Source organism: Eriocheir sinensis, chromosome 14, assembly GCF_024679095.1.
Source record: "Eriocheir sinensis breed Jianghai 21 chromosome 14, ASM2467909v1, whole genome shotgun sequence".
NCBI classification, from domain to species: Eukaryota; Metazoa; Arthropoda; class Malacostraca; order Decapoda; family Varunidae; genus Eriocheir; species Eriocheir sinensis.
This window is the reverse complement of record NC_066522.1, coordinates 11,640,253-11,666,562: the sequence shown is the minus strand read 5'-3', so window position 1 is coordinate 11,666,562 and position 26,310 is coordinate 11,640,253. Positions and strand designations below refer to the sequence as shown.

The following is a 26,310-nucleotide window of genomic DNA, read 5'->3' as shown; positions in this document are numbered from 1 at the left end:
CTCTTTACATACACTGCAGTTAATTAAGCGAAATGAGAGTGGGGGAGAAGTGGAGAGAGATGAGGAGAGGTGGGATAGTGGAGAGAGAGAGAGAGAGAGAGAGAGAGAGAGAGAGAGAGAGAGAGAGAGATGAGAGTAGTAACGGGAGGAATTAAGTGGAACATACGTATGAGTTGGAGAGAAAAAGAATCAAGACAGACACAAGTAATCATTTCACTTATAAACGCTAAAAAAAAAAAAATAAATAAAATAAAAAATAAATAAATAAATAAATCACATAATACAAAAGACCGTTCCGATTCTCTCTCTCTCGGTAGCAGCGTAAGGAAGGTTAAACAAACATCAGTACTAATAATGGCTGTAAGGCAACACTATAAATGATCGTAAGGGAGACAAGAGACGTTAATGACAGGACCGGTAAAGAATGACCCTCAAAATAAATTCTCTCTCTCTCTCTCTCTCTCTCTCTCTCTCTCTCTCTCTCTCTCTCTCTCTCTCTAACGACGAAAGAGCGGAGTAAGCATCGTGAACGGGTCGTGGAGAGGGGGGAAGGGGGGGGGGGGGGGGAGGGTCGCGAACTCTTAAAATTTGATATATAGTCAATGTTCCCTTTTTCTCTACCCTTGTTCGTTTCCTTTTTTTTTTTTTCTTCTTCGTTCTCTTCCTCTCATATCCAATTGTCTTTCATTATTCGTCATTGTTTTTTTTCTCTATTTTTTTTTCCTTGTCCTTTGCTTTGGTCTCGTCGACATCCACAACTCTATCTTTTTCTCGTTTTTTTTTTTTTTTTTCATTGCAGCCTGTTCATAGTAGCCTAGCCTCTTGGATGCGGCTTTCCTACAAGAGGACATCACCAAGCTACAGGAGTGGAACAAAAAGTGGCTGCTACAATTCAATGAAGAAAAATGTAAAGTCCTGCATCTTGGGAGGGGAAATCCAGCATACCAATACCACATGGGAAACACTCCACTATCCACCACAGAGGCAGAGAAAGACCTGGGAGCGTAATCCAGGCAACCAGTGAAGGCGAAATCCGTGCCAATCGCAGCGGAGGGGCTATAAACATCAACAACAGCAACAACAAAAAGGATATACGTACATCAGCTGCATGAGTTTAGTTGTTTTACACAGACGTTTGTCATGTTCATCCTAATACAAAGTTGTGTTTCTCAGAAGGGTGTTACGCGGGTGTTTGTGTGTTTTGAGATAAGCCTTGGGCGGTATTCTCAGACGGTGCCGCCTCCAACATCAACTATATCCTAAGGCCGAAAATGAGCTTAATCGGGTTCTCAAGAGTGTTTTTTTTAAGGTTCATGGTACAGAAGAAGGGTCAAACTACCCCCAAGGTCATAAAAGTACCCCTGGAAATGCTCAGAACTCCTATGAAATCCTTGTTAAAAAAATGTGTGTGCTTGGGAACCGAAATGTTTAAGAATATAGCCGAAAGAGTTGCAAGTAGGCTACAGAAAGGTGGGGAGCGACTGGTTTTAGGAAGAACAAACCTCAAAAAAAAAAAAAAAATAGCTATACACACTTTTGCAAGCAGGGGATTTATTGAAGAGGGCAATTTGGCGTTTCAGGAGCCTAACGTGAATTTGTCAACATTTTTGTCTTCTATTTTTTTATTTTTTTATTTTTTTTTGGTGGGGGGAAGGGCACTTAAAGGGAAGTCACTATATACGGTAAGATGAAGTTAGTAAGTCAGTAAACTGCAATAATTAACATATGATAAAATGCAATAAGTAACACAAGGAAAGCTGCTACAAAAAGGTTACATAGCTACATTGTTTCTCTGTGTCTATGTCTGTCTGTCTGTCTGTCTGTCCCTGTCTCCTTTTGTCTGTCTGTCATCCCCTTCTATTTTGTTTCTCTCATTCTCTATTCTTTCGCTGTGTCTTTGTCTGTCTGTCTGTCTGTCTGTCATCCCCTTCTATTTTGTTTCTCTCATTCTCTATTCTTTCTCTGTGTCTTTGTCTGTCTGTCCCTGTCTCCTTTTGTCTGTCTGTCATCCCCTCTTGTTTTCTCTCTCTCATTCTCTATTCTATTGGTTTCTTCGTTTTTATTACTCATACTCTAACTCTACTTTTTGCAATTCGTTCTCTTGCACATTTACTGTATTTCGTAACAACACATCATAACATATAACAAACGTCACAATATTCACTCAGACTTTTTTATGATATTACTACAAGTGGAAAATCTTGCCCAGAAACTCTCTCTCTCTCTCTCTCTCTCTCTCTCTCTCTCTCTCTCTCTCTCTCTCTCTCTCTCTCTCTCTCTCTCTCTCTCTCTCTCTCTCTCTCTCAATTTATCGTCATTGTGGTACTATCTCCGGAATCATCAACACACAATAGTTTCATTAATGTTCTGTGTGTGTGTGTGTGTGTGTGTGTGTGTGTGTGTGTGTGTGTGTGTGTGTGTGTGTGTGTGTGTGTCTTGTTTGTTTAGTTGTGTTTATCTCTTTTCATAATTACAGAGAGAGAGAGAGAGAGAGAGAGAGAGAGAGAGAGAGAGAGAGAGAGAATGGGCATAATACTCTCCAATTTGACCAACAGCTTAATCGCTTCAATCTCTCTCTCTCTCTCTCTCTCTCTCTCTCTCTCTCTCTCTCTCTCTCTCCATTCCCCTTACCCCTCCTTCTCTAGTCCTTGCTTCTTCCTCCTCCTCCCACTCCTCTTCCTTCTACCCTTTCTCCTCCTCCCCCTCCTTCTCTTCCTCCTCCTCCTCCACCTCTTCCTTCGCCTCTGTCCGTTTTCCCTTGACCAACACACACACACACACACACACACACACACACACACACACACACACATACACACATACCCTAATCTCCCCCTCCCCCCCTAAACGTTGAGTCACCATGCCCTTCCTCCTCCTCCTCCTCCAGTCCCTTCTTCCTCTTCCTCCTCCTACTCCTCCTTCTCCTCTGCCCCTTGGACTATGAAAGAGTGGTCTGTTTTGGGAAGAGGAGGAGGAGGAGGAGGAGGAGGAGGGAAGAAGAAGAGGAAGAGGAGGAGGAGGAGGAGGAGGACGAGGAGGAGGGAAGAAGAGGAAGAGGAGGAGGAGGAGGAGGAGGAGGAGGCGGAGGAGGAGGAGGAGGTATCAGTAGCTATACGACTAGTTTTCTCAATGACTCCTGGCGCCAGCATCGTCTACTACTACTACTACTACTACTAACACACACACACACACACACACACACACACACACACACACACACAGGGAAATGCCTTCACGTCTTACTAACCACTTGACTCGAAAGAAAAAATTACGTACATTTTCCTACTAACAGAAGGGAGGAGAAGGAGGAGGAGGAGGAGAAGGAGGAGGAGGAGGAGGAAAAAGAAAATATTAGATAAAAAATAAATAGGAGATGAGGAGGAAGCGGAGGAGAAAAAGGAAGACGAAGAAGAGGAAGAAAATGAAGAAGAGGAAGAAGAAAAGGAGGAGGGGGAGAAATAGCAGATGAACAAGAAGAAAAGGAGACGAAAAAGAGGAGGAGCAGGATAACAAAAAGAAGAGTAGGAGGAGGAAGATGGAGAGAAGAAAAAAAGTATATAGCTGAGGAGGAAGAAGAAGGCGGCAGAAGAAGAATCAAGAGAGGAGGAGGAGACTCAAGTATTAAATGCAATCATCCTTTTGTCGATACTAATGGAGGCCTTTCACCACCACTATCACCACCACCACTTACACCACCACCACCACCCTTGACCACCACCACCACCACCACGACCTTTTGCCATAACAGGACGGCCTAACAAACATTCACACTCCCACTAATCTAACTTTTTCTGTATCTTTTTTTTTCCATTGCACTTAAGCTCCCTCCTCTAATCTTGATAAAAATAATAAAAAAAACACCACATTTACAACTTGAAGGACACGTGATGCTTGCTTCTATACGCATTCCTGTCACCTTGGAAATAAGTGTTTTTAAAATTGTGTAGAGGTCCTTATTTTCAGACACTTTCCCCTCTCACAATAAATATTTTCAAAGGCCACGAAGATGATTAGTAGAGTTGTTGTATGTTTTTGTTCACGTTCATGATGAGTATGAGTATGAGTAGCGGGCTTTTTTATTTCATTATTGTTTCTTTTTTTTTGCCTTGAACTGTTTCCTCTATTGTAAAAAAAAAAAAAAATAAATAAATAAATAAATAAATAAAAAAAAAACTTGCCAAACTATCACAAGGCTCACAAAACTACCCATGGAAATACCCACAACAACCTCTACGAAAGCCTTGTCCTATGTGGGTGTGTCCTCTACGAAAGCCTTGTCCTATGTGGGTGTGTCCTCTACGAAAGCCTTGTCCTATGTGGGTGTGTAAGCTCCGAAATGTTTGAGAATATGGTCCTTAGTGAGTGTTTATATGCATAGGCTTTCATGTGTTATCTTTCCTTATGAATATCAAATCAAACATAACTGCCACTACTGTTACTGCATCGACATCATATACTCTCTCCCACCACACCATTACCACTATATAACATCATCACCACCATCATCATTGCCACGCCACCTTTCGCCACCACATCATTATCAAGTCACATGTCATCGCCTTCTCCAGCATCACGTTCAACACCAAACTTTATCCTCCTCCTCCTCCTTTGCTTCTTTCGTCATGCAATTTCAACCCGGTTACAATTTTTATTCCTTCTTTGGGTATTCCCTTTAGAGCTGTTTTAACACTATCAGTATGCCAGACCCAATTCCCTACAAGCTTTCTATTCTTCTTCTCCTCCTTCGTTCATGCACTTCCATCCCAGTTGCGAGTTCCTCCTTCTTCGGCTCTTCCTTTCAGATCTGTTGCAACACTGTCAGTATGCGGACACCGTTCCTGAGAGCTTTCTATGATTCTCCTCCTCTTTCTTCTCTTCCTCCTCGTTCATTCATGCACTTCCATTCAGTTACAAGTTCTCCCTTCTTTGGCTCTTCCTTTTAGATCGGTTCCAACCCCATCAGTATGCCAGACTCATTTTCCTACAAGCTTTCTATGATCCTCCTCCTTCTTCTCTTCCTCCTCCTTCGTTCATGCACTTCCATCCCAGTTACAAGTCTTCCTTCTTCGACTATTCCCTTCAGATCTGTTCCAAAATTATCAGCATGCAGATACCGTTCCTACGAGCTTTCTACGAACTACCTTACGGGTTAATGGTTAGATCTGACACTATTTCTCTTTAGTAATAGTGGGGCAAATAGGTCGAGAAAAGAGTAATTGGGAGTGAAGTAAAATGGGAAAGTTAACGAAGGTGAGAAGTAGTTTAGAAGATGATGGTTTTTGAGTTGGTAATAGTTGACGTTTTTAAGTAAGGGAGAGCGTGGAATAGGGTCTTATAATCTCAATCTCAGTGTCTCTCTCTCTCTCTCTCTCTCTCTCTCTCTCTCTCTCACACACACACACAGGCAGGCAGGCACAGGCACGCACGCACGTCACGTTTTCTATCATTCCATAAAGGTTAATTGGATTTTTTAAGGGGTGACTTTAATCTGAGAGCAATTTTCCTCACTCCCTTATTACCTACGATCTATTTGGCGCTTTATTTTGCCTCTTTTATTTATCGTGGCCCTTTTTTAACACGGTAAATAAGGGGGGGGGGGGTATTTTTAGCTTTTTCTTTCTTTCTTGTTATTTTTTTAGCCTTTTTTTCTTTTTTGTTATTTTTTCCTTCAAGTCTGCGCCTCCCACTTAGCTTAATGGAGTAGCTTCAGGCTGATTAGTGTGATGGACATGCATATATTCTCTCTCTCTCTCTCTCTCTCTCTCTCTCTCTCTCTCTCTCTCTCTCTCTCTCTCTGCAGGTAAGAGTAAGAATATATAGCATTTAAAAACATAAGAAGAGTTAAGATAAGCTAATGAAAAGGAGAAGAATAGTTGGAAATAAATAGACATAAGAATAGCAAGTTAATAGAAAGGATAAGAACAGTTAGAAGTTAATAGACGTAAGAATAGTAAGACATCAGTTAATAGGAATGAAAAGAATAGTTAGCAAATAAAAGACATAGGCATTATTCCGTACATTATTTCTATATAGGCCTATTGTTAATTTTGAGCAGTACTGAGCGGCCTATATGGTAGTTTACTTACATATATACTTCCGTTCTTCCATTTTCTTTGATTTGACACTTATAATATTAAGTTCTGGTTTGTTCTTCATTTTCTTTTTCGCTTTCAAACTTTTCAATCATCAAGTTCAGGTTTCGTTCTTCCATTTTCTTTGTTTTCATGTTATTGTTAAGTTCAAGTTCGGTCTTGCTTTGTATTTATACTTAGCATATTGTTAATTAGTTCAGGTTCAATTCTTCCATTTTTTTTTTTCCAGACACTTATAATATTGTTAAGTTCACGATTAGTTCATGTTTGTTCTCCATTTTCTATGTTTTCTTGATATTTTAAGTTCAAGTTCGTTTTTCCTTTGTTTTATAGTTAGAATATTGTTAATTAATTCACGGTTTGCTCCTCCACATTCTTTGTTTTCATACATTTATAATATAGTCAAGTTTAAGATTAGTTCCGGTTTGTTCTTCCAATTTTCTTTGTTTCCTTTCACTTGTATTATTGTTAAGTTCAGGCCATATCCTTGTCTATCACTTCCCATAACAATGGCAGCGGCAGAGAAACATGATACAGAAGATACTGGGCGCGCCCCTCCACTCTGCTGCAGGTGTGTGTGTGTGTGTGTGTGTGTGTGTGTGTGTGTGTGTGTGTGTGTGATGTAATGATTGTAATGCTGATGCCTCAACGGTTCGCCTATGCTGACTCAGGCCTCAGCTATCCATACATTATCATCATCATCATCATCATCATTATTATTATTATTATTATTATTACAGCGCCGTAATGTATAGGGGTGCTATATCCCCCCCCCCCCCCCAATGTTTTCTATGTCGTTCTCAAAATGTCCCAAATAGTGATTCCTTTTCAAAATATTTTCCCTACCTGCACATGCTCGCTTCGTTCACAACCCTCGCCCCTCCACCTCATGAACCAATGATGCCCTCTAGCTCCCCCAAGAAAATCTGCCAAAATTATGGGTCTGTATTAACACTTACGCATTACATATTTATTTGACTTTCAAGTAATCTCCTGGGGATGACTCATATTTATAATACTCTACTACTACTACTACTACCATCATCATAATTACAGTCTCCCTAGTTCTCCCACTGTCATTTCATCCACCACCACCCTCATCACCACCACTACCACCACCACCACCACTACCCGTATTCCAGTGGTCAATGGTGGTGGTGGTGGTGGTGGCACAAAGGGGGAGGATCAAGGTAGTGCTGGGTTGGAGGGGGAGGGGGAGGAGGAGGTGGTGGTGTCAGCTTACCCCACACACTCACCACACCTCCAACAGTCTCTCTCTCTCTCTCTCTCTCTCTCTCTCTCTCTCTCTCTCTCTCTCTCACACACACACACACACACACACACACACACACACACACACACACACACACACACACACACACACACACATACACCTACGTAGATATCTCTGACAGGGAATACATTTAAGAAGAGGAGGAGGAGGAGGAGGAGGAGGAGGAGGAGGATATGGTGAAAGGCTGGAGAGTGCAGGGCAGTGTTATTCAGGGGCGCAAGGGAGGAGGAGGAGGAGGAGGAGGAGGAAAGAAAAAAAAGAAAGAGGAGAGAAAGGAAGGAGAGAGGTGAGGAGGGAGGAACAAATATTAGACGGAGGAATAGGAAGGGAAGATCAGAGAAAATAAATGAAGAAGGAAGGAAAGAGAAGAGGGAATAAACAAATAACTAAAATAGAAGGAGAAGAAAGAAGGAAGAAGAAAACATGAGAAAAAAAGTAGTGAGAAGTAAAGTTTGGGGGATGGGAAGAAGAAGAAGAGGCGATGAAGGGGAGAAAGAGAAAGGGGTGGAGTGTGTGTGTGTGGGGGGGGGGGGAGAACATATGACAAGCAGGTATAGAGGTGGGGAGGTGTCAGGTAGGGTGTGGCAAGAAGGAAGATGTGGTGGCAGAGGAAAGATGTGGCAGAGGAAGATGTGGCAGAGGAAAGATGTGGCAGAGGAGGATGTGGCAGGAAAAATGTGGCAGAGGAAAGATGTGGCAGAGGATAAATGTGACAGAGGAAAGATGTGGCAGAGGAAAGATGTGGCAGAGGAGGATGTGGCAGAGGAAGATGTGGCAGAGGAAGATGTGGCAGAGGAAAGATGTGGCAGAGGAAAGACGTGTCAGAGGAAAGATGTGGCAGAGGATAGTGGCAGAGGAAAGATGTGGCAGAGGAAAGATGTGGCAGAGGATAGTGGCAGAGGAAAGATGAGGCAGAGGAAAGATGTGGCAGAGGAAAAATGTGGTAGAGGAAAGATGTGGTAGAGGAAAGATGAGGCAGAGGAAAGATGTGGCAGAGGATAGATGTGGCAGAGGAAAGATGAGGCAGAGGAAAGATGTGGCAGAGGAAGATGTGGCAGGAAAAATGTGGCAGAGGAAAGATGTGGCAGAGGGAGATGTGGCAGAGGAAGATGTGGCAGAGAAAGAGGCACTAACCAAAGCCCCGTGAGAAAAGTGTGTTGCCAGGGTGTTGCAGGGGTGACTGGGAGGACTGTGGCGCAGATAAGAGATAAGAAACAGAGAGAGGTGGCGAGAAGGATGCACTAAACAGACAGACAGACAGATAGCAAAAGGTGACAGGGAAGATGTAAAGACAAACAGAGAGACAGGTGACAGACATATAAGGATAGACAGACAGGCAGAGAGATTGACACAGATACCTAGCAAATGGTGACAGGAAAGGTGCAGACAGTTAGATAGACAGAAGTGACAGATGTTACAGATAGGTAGTCGTTGAGATCAACACATAGATAGATAGATAGGTAGGGATAAGATAGACAGAAGGGACAGAGATGGTACAGAAAAATAGATAGGCAGATAGATTGAGAGATAGGCATTGAAATCGACACATAGATAGATCAACAGGTAGAAGTGGATAGATAGAAAGGGGGATGATAGATAATAATGCAGTAGAGATGTATAAATAGAAAAAAATGTATCAATATAATCATTAGCAGCACCAGTCATCACTCGTTCACTGAAAAAAAAAAGTCATAGTACTCGATCCTGTTCCCTTAAATACTCTAATTCTATCTCCCCACCTTGTCCTCTGTCCGTCCTGACTTCTATGATTCCTGGGTCGCCTGCCTCGCCACTCTGTTACTCTCCTGCTGGTCCATCCGTTATCGCTTCCATGCATGATATGACCCGCCCGAGTCCACATCTATCATCTCTAATCATCATCATAATATAATCTTTAACCTTTGTCCGTTCCCTGATGCTCTCTTCGTAGTTCTCCATGTTGTTACTATACCTGACATTCTCCTCTCCATTCCTCTTCCTAGTTCACCTGCCACATGTTCTCGCATTCCTGTTCTTTCTCCCCTTCATTGTTTCTTCTGCCTATTCCCAAAGGTTCATTCTTCACTCCTCTCTCCTGTTTTCCTTCGTTCTTCCTTCTCCCTCTATTGTTATTTGTTCCTCCTTCTCGTATCCTTTAATCTTATACGAAAGCCTTGTCAATATGTGGGTGCCTGGAAGCCATAATGTTTAAGAATATGGCCTTTATTATTCACAAAGATTTATACACAAAAGCACAGAGGTGACAAGGGTGACTGTGGTGACTCATACACACACACACACACACACACACACACACACACACACACACACACACACACACACACACACACACAGAGGTAAGATTGGAACTGACAAAGACACAAAGATCAAATGGAAGACAGTGCTGGCTTATATGTACACAGAGTTGACAAGGAAATCCTAAACTGATAGCAACAGACAAAGGCACTGACAGGAAAGGTAAGCGTACTATGAATATTTCAAGGGATGACTAAGAAAGCTATATATAAGGACAGGGGTGGATATTTATATTTGGAGGTGGAGAGCGGGAGAAGGGAGCAAGATAGGACATAGATGAATGAAAGAAAGATAAGGGAAAGAAAGATTAATGTGGAAGAGGGGAGGTTATGAGGGATGGGAGGTGGGAGAGAAAGAAGAAGAGTAGGAAGAGGCAAGGACAGTATAAGGAAGTGGAGAACGTGAGAGAAGGAAGCAAGATAGAACAGAAATGAATGAAAGAAAGATAAGAGAGAGAAAGATTGACGTGGAAGAGGGGAGGATATGGGAGGGATGGGAGGGAGAGAGAGAGGAAAAGAGTAGATGGCAGGAGGAGGAGGAATGGGCAAGGACAATAATAAGGAGGTAAAGAACGGAAGAAGAAAGAAAGAAAGGACAGGGATGAAAGAAAGAAAGGACAGAGAAAGAAAGATTAATGTGGAAAAGAGGAGGATATGAGAGAGATGGGAGGGTGAAAGCGAGGGAAACAGAAGGATGAGAGGAAGAGGAAAGGTAGGGAGAGAAAGGGAGAGAGAATGTGGATGGGAGGATATGAGAAGGTTGACAGGGGGAGAAAAAGGAAGGGAGGAGAAGGGGATGGGGGTGTATTGGGATATGGCATACGAGGGGAAGGAAAGGGGAGAGGGGCGATAGAAATAGTTTTGGAGAGGTGGGGAGGGGAGAGGAAGGAGAGAAAGGGAGGGAGACATGGAAGGGAGAGAATGGGGGTGTAGGGAAATGGTATACGAAGGGAAGGAAAGGGAAGGGGAGGGGTGATTGAGGTTTGTGAAAGATGGGGGTGAGGGGAGGCAGGAGGGGAGAGGATGACAGGAGGAGAAAGAGGAGGGTAGGGAGAGGAAGGAAGGAGGAGGGTATAGGGGTGTGGGGAAATGGTATACGAAGGGAAAGGGAGGGGAGGGGTGTAAAGTGACAAGAGGGGAGAGGGGAGGAACAGGCAAGGTAGGGAGAGGAGGGGAGGAAAAGGGGAGGGGAGATAGAAATAGAGAAGGGATGGGGGTGAAGGTAGGAGGTAGGAGGTGAGGGGAAAGGCATGGCAGGAGGGATGAGAATGGGGAAGATGGGGGGAGGGGGTGTGAGTGGGCGACAGACAGATAAGGGCGTGGTTTTAGGGGTGAGGTGATGGGGGGGTGGGGGGGTGGGGGGTGAGGGGGGTGGGGGTGGGGACCAAATTAGCACGAGGGGAAACTAAAATAAAAAAAGGTGCTGATTCCCCTCACTGGCGACAGGTGGCGTTTGGCTTGTGTTCCAGCTTGTCACACCCTTCTCTCTCTCTCTCTCTCTCTCTCTCTCTCTCTCTCGTCTTTCCCCTCAGTCCTCCGTTTTCTCTCATTTTATTCATCTTACTTTTTCTTTTCCTTTTTCCCATTCATTCAGTCTCTCTCTCTCTTCCTACTACTTCACCTTCCTTCCTATCATTTCTCTCTCTCCTCTCTCCCTCTTCGTTTTTTTTTTTATCTCAAACTTTCTTTGTCAATCTCCAATACTGGTCACTCTCAATTTCAACCCTTTCTCTCACTCTTCTATGTCTTCTCTTCCCCTTTTCGCAATTCTTCACTTCCCTCTTCTCTTCTCTTCATTGTTTCCTTTTTTATCTTCTTCCTCTACTTCCCGTTCTTCCATTGCGGTTCTTCCTTCTACTCTCTCCTTCTCCCCTTCCTCTCATATCCTCCCCTCTTCCACATTTTGTTTTCCTTCTTTTGTCTTCTTCTCATTCATCTCTGTCTTCTGTACTTCCTTCTTCCGTTCTTCATCTTTTTTTTTCTTTTTTTTCTAACAACTAAACGTAATGTCTCCCTTCCTTCTGCAGCCCATTCTCTTTTATCTTTCTTCTATTCCTTTTTCTTACTTTTATTATTATTATTTTCTTTTAGTTATTCTCTTTCTCCCTTCCTCTCCTTTACTATGTCTTATTTTTTCCTCCCTTTTATTTATTCAGTGTTTCTTTTCCTCCCCTTCCTTATTCTTCACTTACTCTCTTTCTCTCTTCTTCCTTTTTTCTCTCCCTCTTCTCTTCTCCATCAATCCTCTTTAACTCTTTTCCGTTCTTTTCACTGCGGCATTATCGTTTCTCTCTCTCTCTCTCTCTCTCTCTCTCTCTCTCTCTCGCCTCTAACGCTAATCATTTTTCCTCATCTTTACCTCCCGTCGTTCCCCTCACCTCTCTCTCTCTCTCTCTCTCTCTCTCTCTCTCTCTCTCTCTCTCTCTTAGCAGCCTCTTCCTTTTTTCATATTTTCCTCCATTCAAACCCTATTACGAGGAGGAGGAGGCGGAGGAGGAGGAGGAGGAGGAGGAGGAGGAGGAGGAGGAGGAGGAGGAGGAGGAGGAGGACTGAATGACGTAGGATGACCACACCTGAGAGAGAGAGAGAGAGAGAGAGAGAGAGAGAGAGAGAGAGAGAGAGAGAGAGAGAGAGAGAGAGAGAGAGAGAGAGTAAAAAGTATACATAAGGTGATGCAGTTAGAAAATATAAAGGAAGAGAAGGAGAAGGAGGAGGAGGAAAAATGTGGAGGAGTGGATGACGGGTAGCAGAGGACAGAGGGAAGTGAGGGAAGAGGGAGGAGGAGGAGGAGGAGGAAGAGGAGGAGGGTATAAACCAGTCGAGCGGATTCAAAACTTGTTGTATATATACCACCACACCACACCACCCCTTCCCCCTCCCCCCCCCTCCTCCTCCTCCTTCTCCTACCTGACCGTCCTCAACCCAAAGAAAACATACCATACCATTTTTTACCGCAGAATTTTTAAGATGGTTCACGCACCCATCTCTCTCTCTCTCTCTCTCTCTCTCTCTCTCTCTCTCTCTCTCTCTCTCTCTCTCTCTCTCTCTCTCTCTCTCTCTCTTAACCCTTTCATAGTAGCACAAACACTCTTTACCTCCATTATCTCCTCCTCCTCCTCCTCCTCCTTTTTATTTTTTTTATTTTCTTTCTTTACCTTTTTAGCCACTCATTCTCCCTCCCTGCAGCCTCCTCCTCCTCCTCTTCCTTCTCTTCCTCCTCCTCCACCTCCTCCTCCTTCATCTGACTAATAGCGTCTGTTATTTCAGGTAGGGGAAAAAAACATTCTCTCTCTCTCTCTCTCTCTCTCTCTCTCTCTCTCTCTCTCTCTCTCTCTCTCTCTGTCGTACCGGGTCACGTGCGGGCCGGCGCCATCCCAGTACACACACATACATACACACACACACACACACACACACACACACACACATACAGACACACACACACACACATTCCTCCGTTTGTCTGCGTTCCTCCCTTCACAAACACGACTTCTCTCCTTCTCTCCTTCCCTCCTCCTCCTCCTCCTCCTCCTTCTCCTACTGCTGCTCCTCCGTCCGTCTGGCTCAGCTCTTTCCTCCTCCTCCTCCTCCTCCTCCTCCTCCTCCACCTCCTCCTCGTCTCGTGCTGTTCAGGTTCTTCTTCGAGATAACTAGGTAAGAGAGAGAGAGAGAGAGAGAGAGAGAGAGAGAGAGAGAGAGAGAGAGAGAGAGAGAGAGAGAGAGAGAGAGAGAGAGAGAGAGAGAGAGAGAGAGAGAACGAAAAAAAGAAAAAAAGTTACAGTGCATGGAGGAGGAGGGTAAGTGGTGGAAAAAGAAGAAGAAGAGGAGAAGGAGGAGGAGGAGGAGGAGGAGGAGGAGGAGGAGGAGGAGGAGGAGAAAGTACCTCTACCGTGCCCACAGAATCCTCCGTGTCTTCCATTTGCTTGAGGGAGGAAAGAAGTGAGGGAAGGAGGGTGGGAGGAGGAGGGAGGGAGGGAGGAAAAGAGGTTGGGATGGAGGAAAGGGAGAGTGAGCGAGAAATGAGAGAGGAAAACAAAGATAGAGAGATGGATAGAAAGATAGAGAAAAAAGTGAAACAAGGAGAGAGAGAGAGAGAGAGAGAGAGAGAGAGAGAGAGAGAGAGAGAGAGAGAGAGAGAGAGAGAGAGAGAGAGAGAGAGAGAGAGAGAGAGAGAGAGAAAGGAGAAGAGAAAGTAGGAGGGAGGGAGGGAATTTGGAATGAAGGAAAGTGAAAGTGAGAGAGAAATGAGGAAAGAAAACAAGGAGGAAAAGATAGATAGGAGAAAAAAAAGAAAGGAGGAAAAGGAGTGAGGGAGAGTGGAACAGGTAGGGAGGTATAGAGAGGAAAATGAGGAGGGAAGGAGAGAGAGAGGGAGGGAGGGAGGGAGGGAAATAAAAGGGTCAACAGGTACAGGTAGGGACGAACAGGTGAAGAGATGGAGAGAAAAGGAGGGAGAGAGTGGAGGAGGGGAGGAGAGGTAAAGACGGAGGTAGAGAAAAATGCAGGTATACGAAGAAGGGAGGTAAGAAAAAGGGAGAGAAGGAAAGAAAGCATAGAGAAGAGAAAAAAAATGGAGAGAAAGGGAGGGAATAAATGTAGGGGAGAGAGAAGGAGAGGGAGGGAAGAAAGGAGAATAGAAAGGGAAAGGAGAAAATGGAAAGAAAGATACGGAGAAGAAAGGAAGGCAGACAGGAGAGGGAGAGATGGAAGAGAGGAAGATAAGAAAGAAAAGGAGGGGAAATAGAAAGAGAGGGAGGATGAAAGGAAGGGAGGAAGGAGAGGAAAAAAAAAGGGAAGTAAAGGAAAAATGTAAAGAAGGGGAGGAACGAAAGAAGGGAGGGAGAGAAGAAAGGAAGAAAGGGAGAGAAAGAAAGAAAATTAAAAGAAAGGGAGAGATGAAAGAAAGGAAGATAAGGAAAGATAGAAAGGAGGAAAAAGTATATGAAGAGGAGGTAAAAAAAAGAGGAACAAAGAGGAAATAAAGAAGAAAAGAGGAGAAAAAAAGGAAGAGAGAAAGAGAGTAAGGAAGAGAGGGAGAGAACCAGGTATAACAGGTTAGAAGAGAGGGAGGGAGGGAAGGAGGAGGAGGAGGAGGAGGAGGAGGAGGAGGGGAGAAGTGGAGAGGGAGGGAGGAGGATAGGAGGAGGGAAAGATGCAACAGGAGAGAGAGAGAGAGAGAGAGAGAGAGAGAGAGAGAGAGAGAGAGAGAGAGAGAGAGGTGAGGCCCAGGTAAATGACATAGGTGTACTAACCCCTCTCTCTCTCTCTCTCTCTCTCTCTCTCTTTTCAATCTCTATATTTCTTCTCTCACCTTCCTTGTAATCCCTCTTCCTCCTTCTTCTCTGCTCCTCCTCCTCCTCCTCCTCCTCCTCCTCCTCTCCTCTTACTTCCACTCCCAAACATTTTAACGTTATTCCACTTATCTTCCTCTTCCTTCTCCTTACCTTCCTTCGCTCTCTTTGGTGATATACATGACTCAGGAGGAGGAGGAGGAGGAGGAGGAGGAAGCAAGATAAGAAAGAGCGGAAGAAAGATGGGAGAGTCAAGTCGGGAAGAGGATAATGATAGGTGTGGTAGTAGCAGTAGTAGTAGTAGTAGTAGTAGAAGTAGTAGTAGTAGTCGTAGAAGTAGTAGTAGTAGTAGTAGTAGTAGTAGTAGTAGTAATAATAATAATAATAATAATAATAATAATAATAATAATAATAATAAAAATGATAATAGTAATGACAGACGCAGGAAGAGGAGGAGGAGGAAGAGGAGGAATGTCAAGTCATATTGGTAACCTTTTTGTCATCACTTTGTAAAAAATACACACGAGACGAAACGACAAAGAGGAAGAGGAGAAGGAGGAGGAGGAGGAGGAGGAGGAGGAAATATATGAGGAGATGAAGGAAGAACAGAGAACCAATAGGATGAGGAAGTGAAGGAGGACAAAGACTCTATGGAGGAGGAGGAGGAACTAAAATAACGAGGAAGTGGTCAAAAGTAAGATTAAAAACAAGGAAAACAAAACAAAGAGGAAGACAAATGGAAGTGAAGGAGGAAAAGGAGGAGGAGGAGGAGGAGGAGGAGGAGGAGGAGGAGCGTGTTGCCGTCTCATGGAAGAGTGAACACAAGAATCACCCTTATTATTATCAAGTCAGGAGGAGGAGGAGGAGGAGGAGGAGGAGGAGGAGGTGGAGGAAGAAGAAGAGAGCAGGGAAAAGAGAAAGAAGAAAAGGGGACAGAGGAAAGAAGAGGAGGAGGAGGAGGTGAAGGTAGATGGGAGGTCAAGTTCATCTCTCTCTCTCTCTCTCTCTCTCTCAAACACTTATCACTACTTTATCTACAACACATAAGAAGTAGTAGTAGCAAATGAGAGAGAGAGAGAGAGAGAGAGAGAGAGAGAGAGAGAGAGAGAGAGAGAGAGAGAGAGAGAGAGAAAACAATAACAAACCTGCGAGAGAGGGGTGGTGGTGACGATTGTGGTGGTGGTAGTGGTGATGGTGGTGGTGGTGGTGGTGGTGTTGCGTCTCACACACATGCACACACAGACACACACACGCACCTGCCAATCACGAAAAAAAGGAAACAAGTTAGCCAAGTGTCTGAACGTGTGTGTGTGTGTGTGTGTGTGTGTGTGTGTGTGTGTGTGTGTAAACAGGTGATAAGATAAACACACAAACAGACGTTTTTAGTTTGCTAGATGTACTACATAACACACGTATTTGCTATGTTGGGAGGAGGAGGAAGAGGAGGAGGAGGAGATACAAACAAAACCAAAACATACTGAGTGATAGTGATAAGAGAGAGAGAGAGAGAGAGAGAGAGAGAGAGAGAGAGAGAGAGAGAGAGAGAGAGAGAGAGAGAGAGAGAGAGAGAGAGAGAGGTGAAGGGAATTAAAGAGAAATACGGAAGAGAAAATGAAAGTTAAATGTGAAAATGAGCAGTGAAAGAGAGAGAGAGAGAGAGAGAGAGAGAGAGAGAGAGAGAGAGAGAGAGAGAGAGAGAGAGAGAGAGAGAGAGAGAGCAGATAAGATAAACAAGTATACACAGATCAACATGTAATAAAAAAAGGTCATATTATTCCTCTATCACCTTATCTCTCAATCATCTCCCATTTTCCTCTTTGACGCTTTACTTTATTCAACCTTTTCCTGATTATTTTGTTCCTCCCTGTTCCTAGTTCCCTTCCGTCTCCTCCTCTTCCTCCTCCTCTTCATGATCCTTCCTCTCCTCTCTTCTCCTCCCTCGTATTGGCAGCGGCGTAGTTTATGCTCTCACAAAAGTTCCCTTGTAAAGATTCGTAAAAATAATAAAAATGTTAATCGTGATACCGTTTTCTTCTTCTTAGGGGGAGGAAGAGATGATGCGTGTAAGGGGAAACTAAGGAAATATGGATGAAGAGGAAGAGGCGGAAATGAGACTGATAAAAATAATAATGAAATAACAACAATAACTACAGCCAAATAAACAAGAATACGAGGAGGAAGATGAAGAAAACATGAAAGGCGGACGAGAAAATGTGTATAATAAAAATAATAAGAGAAACAACGGTAACTACAACCATATAAACAATAATACAAGAGGAAAAAGAGAAAGGAAGGGTGGATTGAGGAGGAAGAGGAGGAGGAGGAGGAGAAAAAGAGGATTGTAAAAATGAAAAGAACAACAACTACAAGATAAACAAAAAGTCGAAGAGGAAGAAGAAGGAAGCATGGAAACGTGGAAAAGCAGGCAACATAGAGTCTGCTGGCTTATAACGCGGCAAGGAAAGGCATAGTTGGGGGTATACGCTCTAGCTGCGCGTGGCCTCGGTGCTCATCTCCGTCACACTGCCCCTTGAAATCTACTCGCCAGGTATTTCAATGACCGGCAGAACAAATTACGTACGCATGATAACGTTTTCTTTACTCCAGTCACTATGAAGTTACAATTTATGCGATTATTAAGAGTTGAAAGATTTCGCATTAAATATGTATATACTCTTGAAGGAAGGTTTTTCATTGGCTTTTTTTCTTTATTCAGGCCAGCATTGGGGAAAATAAGGACGTTATATAAAGAAGAAAAAGAAGATGAAAGAGAACAAGAAGAAGAATAAGAATAAGACGAAGACAAAAAGAGAAAGAGGAAAAAGAAGAAACAAGAGATAGAATAGGAAAAAAAGGAGAAAAGGAAAAAGAAAACAATAATAAATAGTAGTAGATAATAATGAAGAAGAAGAAGAAAAGAAGACAAATAAAAAATAAAAAGATGAAAAAGAAGAAGACAGCATTACAATTATGCTATGTGTTCAGGTCACAGCTGATGGCAGCCCCCAATATCTGATTCTTAGTGTGTACAACCTGCAAAGGCTTCCCACGAACGTTTATATGTACGGTTTGTATGTTTGTTAGTATCAGTTCGCCACTTTTCAGACCATTGAACAACCCGGTCAGGTGCTTTGGGGTGATTTCGCATTCGGGTGTCGCGTGAACCTTCCACCCACTTTGGTGTCATCAGTGAACTCTGCTGAGAGGATTTTAGTCAATTTTGAAAAGAATGAAAAAGGGTGAAAATGGGAAAAGAGAGAAAGAAAAAGAGAGAGAGAGAGAGAGAGAGAGAGAGAGAGAGAGAGAGAGAGAGAGAGAGAGAGAGAGAGAGAGAGAGAGAGAGAGAGAGAGAAGGGTTCACTGTACATTTTGCACTAATCTTTATGGAGGAGGAGAGGAAGAAAAAAGGCGGATGTGGTAGAAGATAAAAAATGAAACGAATAGCAACAGCAACAACAACAACAAGATTAAGAGGAGGAGGAGGAGGAAGAGGAGGAGGCGGGGGAGTGCCTATCTTTGTGACCTTGAATGTATGGCGTCTGGCACTGCCTTATTAAAGGTAAGGGAGGAGGGCAAGGTGCCAGGAGGAGGGGGAGGGGGAGGGGAGGAACACAAAGGAAGGAAGGAAGGGAGGAGGAGGAGGAGGAGGAGGAGGAGTGGTTTATGTTGCTAAACACCTCTTGCATATGTTAAAAGGAGGAGTGGGAGAAGAGAGGGAGCAGGAAGAAGAGCTCTCCCCCCGCCCCTCTCTCTCTCTCTCTCTCTCTCTCCCTGATTACGCATGACTCACCCACCCTTCACTGATTCAATAAGTCCCTTCACTCACCTGCGTCACCTCTCTCTCTAACACACACACATACACACACACACACACACAAAGACACGTAAGACAACCTTGGATTATTAGCAGCAACGTTACACAGTTCATTCTCTTCAACCTTTAATTAATGAGAAAATACACAAAAAGAGACGCTGACTGCACACAATTCCTTCATCTGTACGTACACAAACGCACTCAGCTTCATCTACTTATCACACACACTCACGATCTCTTCTATAAGGCAAAAAGAGAGATAAATTCAAAGTTGCAATTCATCTTCTTACGTCACACACATTCACACTCAGAATACTTAAGTTATATAATACGACGCTGACCTCATTATCTTACTCACGATGATTTTGAAGTGTGCTGTGATAATAATTAAGAGGTTTTGCTGTGTTTTAATTTTCGTATTTTACTGTTGAAAAAGAGTAGAGAAAACAGAGATAAACAAAAGCACTAAATTTTACTTAACTTTAAACTTCATGGGGAATACACACACACACACATACACACACACACACACACACACACACACACACACACAGAGTAGAGAAATTAGGGAAAACAAAAGCGTTATCATTTACTTGAACACCACTGGGAAAACACACACACACACACACACACACACACACACACACACACACACACACACACACACACACACACGCAAAGAGTAGAGAAATTAGAGAAAACAAAAGCTTTATAATTTACTTGAACACCATGGGGAAAACTCAAACACTAGGGGAACACACACACACACACACACACACACACACACACACACACACACACACACACACACACACATACACACACACACGGAAGAGGGCTCGCACATGCATTACTCTTCCTATAATCAACGTGACCTCACCTCTAATAAGCGGTGACTGATCTGCCCGCCTATTAGTATATTTTTTTTACCTGTATTACCTGACCTATCTCCACCCAGCACCCTTTACACCTGGCCACACCACACCGCACCAAACCACACCTTCCTCTTCCGCGTCCATAACCTTCACAGAGATGGAATAACACGCTAAAACTAAACAATTATTTTTTTATCGTATTTTATTATTATTTTCTTTCTGTCTTTCTCTATTCCCATTTCCCAATCCTTCACTAACCTACTGGACACCTGCGCTCCTATTACAAGCTCTCCTTCCTTCATAAGCAAAAAATACAAGGAATGACTCACACTAATACTAATCAATTACTTTTAATCTTATTTCAACATTATTCTCTCTGTCATTCATTGTTCCCATTTCCCTTTCCTTGACTAACCTATACTGGACATCTACGCTCCTATTGCAAGCTCTTATATCCTTAATACTAGCGTGGACAAGTAAAGAAAACAAAGTGGAGATGAAAAATATGGAAGTAAAAAGAGATGAAAAGGAAGTAAGAGAAGAGAAGTTAATATTAGGTGCAGTGTTTTTTTTATTTTTTTTTTTTGTTTGTTTTTTAGTTGGCAATAATTGACATCTCAGTTTGGAATACGATCGATAGCTTTCCTTTCCTTACCTTCAACCTCCCTTTCATTTCCCTTCACTCCCCTTACCCAAACACTTAGGAGCCCAAGTACACATCTCTAACAAGGCTTTCGCAGGAGTTGTAAGCCTTTCCATGGGTAGTTTTATGACCTTGGTGGTAGTTTGGTAAAGCTTCTGTAATATGAAGGTGATAAAACACTCATAAGAACGTATTTAACCTCATTTATTGGCGTGTAGAAATAACTGATGTGGGAGTCGGAGGCGTCTAAGAAAATCATGACGAAAATAGTGACTAAAGATTCTTCCCCTTACCTCCCTTCTCTCCCTCCTGCTCCCCCTCGTTCCTCCATCCCTCCTCCCTCTGCTAATCCCTTCTCCCTCGTAATAGATCATCCTTCAGGTTACTTTCCCTTCTTCCCTCCCTTCTCACTCACCAGCGTTCCTCCTTCTCCTCCTCCAACTCCTTCTCCTCCTCCTCCACAACCACCTCCTTTCTTTCCCCAGTGTCACATTTAACAGGCTGTGACATTTTGTCCCTACGGAGCCTGTTTACTAATTAGGAGGAGGAGGAGGAGGAGGAGGAGGAGGAGGAGGATTAGGTAAAAAAAATCTCATTAAAAGGTTAGGTTGTAGAAAGGTTTATCGTTCTTTTTTTTTAATGTGTGTGTGTGTGTGTGTGTGTGTGTGTGTGTGAGAGAGAGAGAGAGAGAGAGAGAGAGAGAGAGAGAGAGAGAGAGAGAGAGAGAGAGAGAGAGAGAGAGAGAGAGAGAGAGAGGGGTAAGGCATACTTTCCTAACATGACGTCATCGGTTGCCCACAGGAGGCTGGCGTCCTCCGTCTCCTGTAGGCCTGCTGTTATACCGGTTGTTACGGTTTTATTATTTCAACAAAAAAGTACGCCTCCGTGGTGAAGAGGTTTGCAAGTCTAGCTACGAATCCGCCGGTCAGGGTTCGAATTCCGGCCCGGATATTCGGCGTGCAGTTTGCCCAGGTGTTCGTATTTCCTTTCGGGTTGGTCGATAAACTGCCAGGGAAAGTAAACTGTTTTAACCCGGATGTTACATCTGCCGTCCCATCACAGGCTCAAGGGCCAATGCGACGGAGATGACCACCGAGGCCACGCGCAGCTGTAGTGTATGACCCCAACTTTACTTTTACCTTTTGTGTTTCATCTCTCTCTCTCTCTCTCTCTCTCTCTCTCAACGGTTCCCAGCTGCCATCGCGAGCGTGAAGGATGAGTCATGCTCGCCTCTGACCCACTCACTTTCACACACACACACACACACACACACACACACACAGTGTAAAATGATGACACGGTCACGTTCTTGATTGGACACACACACACACACACACACACTGAAAAACTCACGGTCACGTTCTACATCACGCACTGCGTGTCCACACACACACACACACACACACACACACCGCTAACCTAATAGACTGTAAAAAATAGGTCATCTCGAGGGAGGCAAAAAAGCTCTATAGTCTTTCTGCAACACGTATAACAAATGCGTCCAGTTATTTTACATTTGCTACGATATGAAAGCTAGGTTGATGTTCATGGCCACAAAAGATAGCGGTCCACAATTTCGTCTGAACATTTTGGAACGAGCGACGATAGAAGCCAAAACGAGAGCGAGGGCGGCGGTGGATCACAGGGACGCAGTCAAACCCGGGCTCCGAGAAAGAAACCAGACAGAGGATAGGAATGGGATGGCGTGCGCTCTCGGTAAACAGTAATATCAAGAATAGCAAGCAACCCGCCATCTCTCTGTACACACAAGGATCTTTTCGCAAGCTTCACTCACATTCCGAGCATCGATATAGTCTTTGGAGCCACTGCCAAGTATATGGTAACTTACTATAAAAAAATATATATTTACGTAGATATTCACACATACCTCTATGCTTCGAAAATAATGTAATTTCGTAGATCAGAGTGGTATGTAGTAGAAGTATAGGAGAATGAAGGAATATAAGGAAGAGGAGGAGGAGGAAAATGAAGTATTGATAAATTATAAAAAGAAGCAAAAATACAACGAAGAAAAAGAAGAGAAGTAAGATACCATTCAGTAGTCAAGATGAAGTAAAAAAAGGAAGAAAATATGAGAAAAAAAAATTACGTACCCGAGGGTATCAAGCGAACACACACACACACACACACACACACACACACACACACACACGGATAAATGTTGATCTAGGCGTCTGTGTGTGTTTGTGTTTATGTAAGTATCTTGATCTTGCGTGTGTGTGTGTGTGTGTGTGTGTGTGTGTGTGTGTGAGAGAGAGAGAGAGAGAGAGAGAGAGAGAGAGAGGGGGGGGGTGAGGGGGGGAAGGGGTAATATGCAAGCGGGAATAAGATATGCTGGAGGAGGAGGAGGAGGAGGAGCAGGAGGGGAGGGAGGAATAATGTGCTGGGAGGGTGGAATGCAAAAGATCACCAGTCAACCTCCTCCTCCTCCTCCTCCTCCTCCCCTCTTCTGCTTCCTCCCCCACCGAACATCTCCCCTCCTCTCTCCCCTTCCATTAACTTCGTGCTCTCTACAGTCAATTGAGAAAACAAAGCAATAAATTGGAGAAGGAAAAAGCAGAACAATACATAAATATACCTCTCTTTGTCTGCCTGTGTCCGCCTGTCTGTCTGTCTGTCGATGTGTCTGTCTGTCTGTCTGTCTGTCGATGTGTCTGTCTGTCTTGGTCATTTGTATGCTGTGTCTTCCTTTGCTGTTTCTTTTACCTTGCGTTCAATTAAGAGCAGACCACCTTGTTTGGACTCTCTCTCTCTCTCTCTCTCTCTCTCTCTCTCTCTCTCTCTCTCTCTCAGGTGACCAGCAAGTCCCGCTATCACAGCCTGGACGTAATGACGCCAGTGTGTGTGTGTGTGTGTGTGTGTGTGTGTGGTCAGGAATTGTGTGCATGTCGACGTGTGTGTGTGTGTGTGTGTGTGTGTGTGTGTGTGTGTGTGTGTGTGTGTGTGTGTGTGTGTGTGTGTGTGTGTTTGCATGATTAATTAATGAAAAAAGCTGGGAGAGGGGGAGGGAGAGAGGGAGAGGAAAACAGGTGTGCTTGGATATCTAATGAGGGAGAGGTGAGAGGGGCGAGGAGGGGGGAAGAGGAGGAGGAGGAAAAAAGAGAGGGAGGAAGGGAAATAGATGAGAGTGAAGAAGGAATGTAGCAATGAGTGAGTGAGGGAGGGACGAGAGGAAACACAGCAAGAAAAACACACTAACCAAAGAAGGAATTAAATAAAGAAAACAGGACGAAGACAAAAGAAATCACACACTAAAAAAACAAGAACAGATAATAAACAAAACAAATAAGAACTAATAGACAAGAAAAAAATCATTGACGTGCCTCGTGGAAATAAATATATACAACAAACAAAGAAAAATGGGAGTGAAAAGTTACGAAACATGAACCTAAAAAAAAAAAGAAAAAAAAAAAAGAGAAACACCATTAGGAGGAGGATGAAAAGAGGAGGGGGGGAGGAATAGGGGCGGGTCACTCAGTCTACAGTCTTTCACAGTTGCCAGTCTCCCCTAATATAGTAAAACATGCATGCTCCCTTCCTCCCCTTCACCCTCCCTTCCCTTTCCCTAGTGCCCTCTCCTTTCCTTCTTTCATCATCTGTATTCATTCTCTTTTCCCTCCCTAAACCTCTCTTCTCTATATCCATTCTCTCCCTTCCCTTCCTTTTCTTTCCTGCCCTTCCTTAGCCCTTTCTTCTCCTCTCTTTCCTATCTTATGTTCATTTTCTTACTATCCTACCTTTCCCCCTTCAACTCTCTTTCCCTCCCTTCCCTATCCATGACCGTTCTCTCACTAACCTCCCTTTCCTTCCTTTCCTTAGCCCTCAGTTACTATACACTGTCCTATCCCTGGCCCTCCCTATCCTTCCATCCTCATTTTCCCAATCAACCCTTCCTTATTATTATTATTATTATTATTATTATTATTATTATTATTATTATTAGTAGTAGTAGTAGTAGTAGTAGTAGTAGTAGTAGAAACAGCAATACGGTGATGATGATGGTGATGACAATGAAAATGACGATGATGATAATAATGACCGTAGAAATGATGATAATAATAATGGTGATGATGAGAAAAAAAAAAGAGAACTTGTGACTGATACATAATGAAGTGAAGTTTATGTTTTTCAGTGGATCCTCGACTTAAAAAAAAATAAAAAATAAAAAATAAAAAATAAAAAACGCATTTATACATACACGCGTATACACACACATACACGTACATACATACACACTGACATACGTCCATGCATCGTTACGGCCTCGCTTAAATCACGGCAAAAAAAGAAAAAACGTAGAAACCGTCACCACAGATTTTTTTTGGGTTATACGAAAGAGAACACACACACACACACACACACACACACACACACACACACACACACACACACACACACACACACACACACACACATTTTTTAACACGGTTCTGCTCAATCGTCACATACATATATACTTAAACCACAAACATACATACAAACAAACCTCTCTCTCTCTCTCTCTCTCTCTCTCTCTCTCTCTCTCTCTCTCTCTCTCTCTCTCTGATATGGCTCCGGGCGTGCAGGTCGTCTTGTGTCATGCCATAAATGGAGGAGGGGAGGGGGTGGGGGAGGAGGAGGAGGAGGAGAATAGGAAAAGGGTGATTCAACATGTGTTTCCTCTCTCTCTCTCTCTCTCTCTCTCTCTCTCCCGTGCAGTTTCACCCTGTTATTAAAGAGAGCGAGACAAACACAAACAGAGAGAGAGAGAGAGAGAGAGAGAGAGAGAGAGAGAGAGAGAGAGAGAGAGAGAGAGAGAGAGAGAGAGAGAGAGAGAGAGAGAGAGAGAGAGAGAGAGAGAGAGGTCTGCTGCGAGAAAAAAATAATTAAAGTTTGGGGCATACTACGATATAACTGTGCGTGGCCTCGGTGCTCATCTCCGTAACACTGGCCCTTGAGCCTGTGGTGTGCACGAATTCATTATCCCGGAGCACAGGGCCAGAGTGACATCCGGGTTACCATCGTTTACCCACTTGACTAACAGAAGAAATCAGACAAGAGAAAAATTAAAGATATGTATTAATGGAATATGAAAAGGTGTACAAATATATAATAGAAGAAAAAAAAGAAAGGTGCATCTACATCAAACAACAGAAGAAATTAGATAAGAGAAAAATTAAAGAAATATACAAATGGAATATGAAAAGGCGTACAAATATATAATAGATAAGAGAAAGGTCCATCTACATCAAACAGTAGGTATGAGTAAAAAATTGACGCCAAGTAGAAAAAAAATGTATTAGGAAAGTAAGACAACAAATATAGATAAAAAAGGTCAATGGAAATGATAGAACTGGAAACTGTAATGAATAATGCAGCAAATAACACACACACACACACACACACACACACACACACACACACACACACACACACGACGTTCTATACATAATAATCATTCGAAAGGTGGAACAAAGACGATCTCTCTCTCTCTCTCTCTCTCTCTCTCTCTCTCTCGCTGCTGGCCAATACGGGGAGGAATGCGGCAGCCAAGAAAACATGACCAGTCGTGGAGACATAACTCACGAGAGAGAGAGAGAGAGAGAGAGAGAGAGAGAGAGAGAGAGAGAGAGAGAGAGAGAAAATGTACTAACTGCACCCATTTAACTTCCTCCTCCTCCTCCTCTCTCCATTTTCCTTCCCCCCTCTTCACACCTGTCAGAAAAGAGAAGAAGAAGAGGAGGAGGAGGAGGAAGAAGAGGAGAGAGGGGACGTTTTATTGTGACTTGTGCACCCCACCTCTCTCTCTCTCTCTCTCTCTCTCTCTCTCTCTCTCTCTCTCTCTCTCCCCCCATTTGTCTATTTTCACCTTACCCCTCTCCCTCTCTTTTTTTCGTCCCTCTCCTCTCCCTTCCTGTTTCGTCTGTTTTTTTGTCTGTTTGTCTATGTGTCTAGTCTAGTCTGGTTTGGGTCTGTCTGTCTGGCTTGGTTCGTATTGTGTCTGTCT

The 26,310-nt window shown here is 43.4% G+C and overlaps 1 protein-coding gene across 5 annotated transcripts in view; it reads right to left on the bottom strand.

Annotated features, from left to right (window-relative positions):
* Positions 1 to 26,310, bottom strand: part of LOC126998453 (activated Cdc42 kinase-like) — an 83,721-nt gene that overhangs the window by 31,656 nt on the left and 25,755 nt on the right. For 3 of the 5 annotated variants that reach the window (XM_050860153.1, XM_050860156.1, XM_050860157.1), the window contains exon 2: positions 16,117 to 16,227. The exons of the other annotated variants lie outside the window; for them this stretch is intronic. The gene's annotated coding sequence lies outside the window, so the exon portion shown is untranslated. The remainder of the gene's footprint in view (positions 1 to 16,116; positions 16,228 to 26,310) is intronic. 5 annotated transcript variants of the gene reach the window in all.